Genomic DNA, 6,462 nt, shown 5'->3' with positions numbered 1-6,462 from the left:
TTATTATATTTTTATATATATATAAAATATATATATATATAATATATATTTATATATATATATTTTTATATTATTATATTATTTATTTATATCATTTCCAAAAGTCTTCACGATGACTTTTTATAGATAATATTAATTATAGATTCTTCGCACCTAACGATGAATTGCATACATTAATTGCATACATTAATACATTAATTTCTCTAATCAGTCATATAATAAAATGAAAAATTCAAATCGATACAAGTGATCGTTTATGTACGTAAAATTTTACACGAATGATCATTTATTACACATAATGATCACGAGTATTTATTATATTTATGAATAGTAACATTTCTTTTTTCTAATTATTATTTATTATTTAGGTTAGATTTTTTATATATCATGCTTTTAAATATTACTAATCTTTCAAATTAATCTAACGTTAAATTATTATAATTTATTAAAGTATATTTAATAGAAATATGTTTAATAGAAATTTACAAACTTCTAAATATATAAATATCTAAGACTACAAATATCTAAATATATGAATATTCGTATGTAAATTGTACATAAATATTCGAATAAATAATAAATATTAACAATAAATAAATAATAAAATATTTCTATTTTCATGATTTTTATGAAAATGTAAGATAATGATAGAAAGTTTTAATTTAGATTTTATTTTTTAAATTTTCCATTTTCTTTTGTTGATTGTATGGCACAACGATAAAAAATCTGAATGTTTTGCAAATATTAAAACGAGAATTTATTTGAAAAAATAAATAAATTTTCGTGAAAAAGAAATAACATTCTTTCTGTTTCAGTTTCTAAAATAAAATTATAAAAAAATTATGAGCATAAATTTTTATATTTTTTTAATAATTTAATTTTTGTGTATTTACTTATGTAAATACTTATTTAGATTATAAATACTATATTAGATATGAAATGCTAAAAAATATTTTAATTTTTTTTGTATATTTTTGATATTTCAGATGTTACATATGACATAATATTCCATAAGATGTCACGTTAATACTGTTCTTTTTTATCTAAAGATATTTCTTTAAAATTACTGAAAAGATGGCGCTGATCTTCAATTCTTATTCTACTTATCTTCGGAACTATTTTTGCTGCTTGCTAACTGATGATAACAACTAATTCTTTCTTTTACTATTTTATCTTCTTATTTATATTAGTTTTATTTTCAATACTTAGAGATGGCGTTGATTTCCTAATTTTTATTTTATCTCTGTCCTTTTTTCATTATTTATTTTTCTTTGTTCATGATCACATATAAGATACGAAATATCGATTGAATATTTTCATTATTAATTTTCAAAATTATATAATACAATATATTTTCAGTTTTACAATATATTTCTATGATGATCTTATAAAACATATCTTAATACGTTATTCGAGTTTTTAACGCGAAATATCATTCGGCGATAGTGGTGAGATTTAAACAAACAATTATTTGTAATTTTATATTGAAATTTATTTACAATTCTAACTATTATTAATATTGCAATCTTATTCTAAGCGATAAAGTTGTGAATAATATTAAATATAGTAGTGAGAAGATCCCTAAGACAAAAAAGTAAATTGAATATTTGATTTATTTTTTTTTTTTGTCTATGATAATAGTAGAAGTTATTTATTTAAAAAAAAATAATAATAAATTTTTTTATCAACCAATTTTCTGATTGTTGTATATGAATATTGTAGTTCACGCAAATAATAATAATCAAATAATCATAATTTTAAAAGACATTCTTCAATTGAATTAATTCATATTAATTTTAATATTCATTCAGTTTTAATGTTATTTAATATACAAATTTATTAAAAATGCACACCTTTATTTTTTTTTTAAATTTTTGTTATGTCTATAACATTTTTAAATATTATTTAATACAGTAATCTTTTTAAATGTTTTTTCATTACACGATATAAGAGGAATATTATAAGATTTTGATAATTTGTAAATCTTTTTGAAGACTGATTACCCACGTTATTTTTTATAGTCTATACAATTACTATTTTATTATCTATATATTATATACTATTAATAATATAAAATTTAACCATAATTTAAAAATTTTCGATCACAAGAGTGTAATCTAAAAAAATAACGATTTTTATTAGTTTATTAGGTATGCAACGAAGATTATCTTATTGAATAACATACGAAAAAATAATTTACTTTAATATCTATCCTAAACGAAAATATATTTTATAGACACATTTTTATATTATCTTTGCACTGTTGCAATTTAACTTTTAAGGATAAACTGTATATATATATTATATATATATATATATGAAGCAGCAAGATGTACTTTATCGTTGTATCCACGGTGATACAAGTTGAAAGGAAGTTGCCAGTTTTACGGGTGAAACGCGTTTAAGGCTGCATTGAATGACAAATAAATATGCTAATGGCTATTCGGGGAACTTCAAATGCCGCGCATCTTAGCTTTTGCACCGCATCGAAAGAAGAAAGTTAAGTTAAGTTGGTCGGTACCTCGACGGCGTGTTTGGAAGGAAGTGCCACGAATGGCCAGGAAGGCGAGGAGGAAGGCGATCCAGAACGAAGACAGACGAGATAGAGGGAGGGTGAATGAAAGATGGAACGAGACTTCTCTTAAATAATAGAAAATTCAGAGGAAGTTGATAAGCCAGGGCGCGTTCAAACTTTTCACTCGCCGTCTTCCATTTCTTATTATAATGAATGCATATCGGCTTAGTCGAAGCTTGAAAGCTACGACTATAAGAACCCTTTTCCAGTTTTTGCGGCCTCTTCTACTCTTTCCCTTATACAGTAATACCATTCAAACACATCCGTAAGTAAATAATGTTTCTCTCATTCTTCGAAATATGTATATATATATATATATATATATATATATACACATATCGATATATAGATATCGATTGATATATAGATATATCGAGACGTTAATTTTTGCATCGAAAAATATATTCCTTTTTTCTTTTCTTCTTTTTTTTTTTCAGCATAAGGGTAATCCTTGACGAGTTTAATTCGAAATGTCAGTGGCAGATTGCGTTCGTCGAACCACATGTTGCCAGCCGACATCCCACGAAATCGTGCTCACATCCACGCATACGAGGAATAAACCGGCGAATATTTTGGCTATTATTATTACCGTAGCCTAGCGTGTCTTTCCGTGCGACGGCTGCACGTCTGTCGCGACCAAAACTAGCGCGCTTCAACATTTTCATTCAGGATCGATCGTGCGATTTTCCATGGACCCCGTCTCTTCGTAAAAATATTCGTTTCAACCGGTATGTGTGATCCGTAAATAGATATAAAAAGTTGCACGTTTGAAATCAAGGAGGAGGGAGCGTTAAACGTTCGAACTTCGTCTCGAGACGAATATTCATGAAGATTAGAAACAAAGAGGACTTATATAAATTTTCGAAAAAAAAAAAAAAAAAAAAAAAAAAGAAAAGAAAATTTGAAGGAACGACGAGAGATGAATTTTTCAGATGATGAAAGTCATGGCAAAAGTTTTCGAGTAAGTAGAGCCTCTAACAGGGTTTGTTTTATTAACAGGGGGTGAGGCGATACAATCCGCGGAGACAAATGGCCTCGGCAACGTTAAATCATCGAAGAAAAAGTTAGTAATTTAATAAGCAATTTCATGGAAATTCCGTGATCGTTAGCGTAACGACTTTCTCGATAAAATTTTTCCACGATATTCTCGTTTCTCGCTGTTGATAAAGGATACGAGAAACGCATCCTCAAGATCGTTACGTTTTTTAATTCGCCTTCTGAAAGCGATCGAATCGATTCGTTATTCTTTTTTTTTTACCTCGTTTACGTTTTATATATATATATATATATATATATATATATATATTCCCCACGTCTTCGTGGATTCGACGAACGTTTCAAAGATGATGCAACCCAGATAAAGTGTTCGCCAACGAGGGAGGGAAAACGTGAGCGAGGAGTTGACAGCGGATCGTCTCGAGCGAAGGGACACATCTTTGAGGCGAGATGCTCGTTGATCCTTTGTGATTCCGCTTTTTTATCCCATCCAATCGATCATCCATCGTTGCTCGCCTCTCGTCGGTTATATTATCCAGCCACGTGTCTACGAGAATTTGCACCGCGTTTATTCGGTTTTCGTCCTAGACGAGATCCGAATACACCGAGATCCGGGATAAACTAAAAACGTCCAATTTGCCGATATTATTATCTTGGGCGAACGTGACGTATACGCAATTCGTATAAATTTTCACCTTTTCATTTCTTTTTCTTATTTTTTTCTTTATCTTCTCATTCCTCTATATTTTCCCATCCCGTCCAACAAACTTCAATCTTCGCCCTTCCTTCCAACTATCGCGTCTTAACATCCGCAGAACCATTCCTCCCGTCCCCCCTCCCCCCCGTAAAAAATTGCCGTGTACGGCACTCCACGATTTCGAAAATTTTATTTATTCGCGTCACGAAGACACGCGATGCGGCAGCGCGCTTTCAANGCTCAGAAAGCGTTATAGCGGCCGTAGTAAGTATGTATTATACGCGCGTGCAGGTGGTCGGTATGTGCGCGTATGCGTGTGTGTACGCAGCGAGCCAGAGAGAGGAGGAAAAGAGTGGAGCGTATGGTTGAATAGGTGGATACGCGGAGGACAGCGTGCCTCTTTGCGCAACCCCGAAAGCAATATATCGATGTTTAGCAACCAATAAACGGATCCCTCAAAGAGGGCTTTTACCGTAAAGCGGTGGTGCTTCGACGTCTCGTTTCCTTCCATAGATGCGCGCTCGCATACAATCGCTTCATCGTCCGCGTATACACGGAGCATGGTTTGAATGGTGTGCGGGTATACGTTAACGGTGGCAACCGAAGCACGCCGCTTTTATGGCTCAAAGTAAACGCATTTATAGAGCCGTTTTGCCACCACCGCATCGGCGTAACCTCGCGGCCGACCATTTAACGCCGCTTTTATGATAATGTTATCAATAGCCCGGACCCTCCTTCCTCCTCGCGATCACTTCCCTTTTATTTATCGATTATTTACGACTCTCCTCCTCTATCATTCACCTGCCCCGCCAATCCTTTTTCCTTTTACGATACGGGGAAAATGCGGATCGGGTTTCACGATTCTCTCAGATTAATTTCACAAATTTCGCGAGGAAGGTTATTCCTTCCTTTCCTTTTCTCCTTTCGTTGAGGATGGATGGATAGATGGAAGTTTGAAAACTCGAGGGATTGCATTTTTTTTTTTTTTTTTCTTTTATCTTTTCAAGGAAGAGACGTTATCGAGATAGAATTATTCGTGATACCGCCATCTTGTCCGGAACGTTCAACATTTTTATGCCTGCATAATAATAAAACTGTGGTATACTACTCGTTCGAGCAGGCAACGATAACAGATCGAGGGGGAAGAAGAAAGAAAAGAGAAAAAGAGAAAAAATCAAGTAGCTCTAGCTGACAGTGGCTAGGGATCTTAAAGGCGCTCTTATATCGTCCCCGACATGCTGCGATGTCACTCGCAGCTTCTTCATAATTCTCTCGTGAAGTAGAGGAATAGTTACGAACGAGTAAAGCGAAGCGATCCAAGAGGAAATCGCGGCCTTCGAAGATCTTATTAATATTATAACGATGACAATTATCCTGTTTATTTATTTATACACCAATACGCATCTTCCTTCACGACTCATTCCTGTAAATATTATACGCGACGAAAGGAAGGAATTGAGATTCGTACGGCCGAATAGATCGATGCAATCGATCGTCCGCATTAACATTTTTCGCCCTCGAGCAACCTCGATCGAAGATTTAGATTCGGATTCGATCCATATCTCACTTTCCTCGCTGGTTGTTTTCGAAACTCGATATCTCGGGCGAAAAAAAAAAAACATTTCGAAATAGATTTTTTGTTGCAATTATAACGGTTCAAGACTCTTATCGTCTCTCCAATCCTCCCTATCTTCTCGAGATAAACTAAAATATATATATATATATATCGTTGGCAATTCTGATGCAGCAGCTTCCATAGCGATGCGGTGCGGTGGATGTGGCGAGTAGAAAGATCTCGGGGAATTGGAGAAAAAGCGAGTAAAAAAAGGCGGGCTATTGTAGGAATCGGGCTCGTCCTTGAGGAGAGGAGGAAGACGGTCCGGATGGAAGAAAGAAAGAATCGAGTAGGGGGGGAGGGGAGAGTAGTAGTCGGGAGGGAAGAGGGTCAGAGTCAGAGGGATGATGGTCGGGTAAACGAGAAAAAGAAACGAAGGGGCGAAGGAAAACGGGGGGGTTCCCGGTGGAAACGAACCCCTCGGGATGACCAGTGGGCAGCGGCCTCCTTCGGCGGCGTGTGTGTGCGCGTATCCGCCGAGGAAAGGCCACGCTGTGCACCCCCGTGCGATCCTCCTGGCTTCGCCCACACCCAGGATTTCGGGGGAGAATCCTTGAAAAGCGGAGACCAGGACGCCAT

The 6,462-nt window shown here is 34.4% G+C and overlaps 1 long non-coding RNA gene across 1 annotated transcript in view; it reads left to right on the top strand.

Moving 5' to 3' along the window:
• Nucleotides 1–4,604: 4,604 nt before the first annotated feature.
• The window catches only part of LOC116186456, a 13,739-nt gene continuing 11,881 nt past the window's right edge, over nt 4,605–6,462 (top strand). The window contains exons 1-2 of the long non-coding RNA XR_004151458.1: nt 4,605–4,620; nt 5,549–5,558. This is a non-coding gene — a long non-coding RNA (uncharacterized LOC116186456). The remainder of the gene's footprint in view (nt 4,621–5,548; nt 5,559–6,462) is intronic.

Source organism: Apis dorsata, unplaced genomic scaffold (genome assembly GCF_000469605.1).
Source record: "Apis dorsata unplaced genomic scaffold, Apis dorsata 1.3 scaffold_722, whole genome shotgun sequence".
In the NCBI taxonomy this organism is placed as follows: Eukaryota; Metazoa; Arthropoda; class Insecta; order Hymenoptera; family Apidae; genus Apis; species Apis dorsata.
This window is presented reverse-complemented; position numbering and strand designations above follow the sequence as displayed.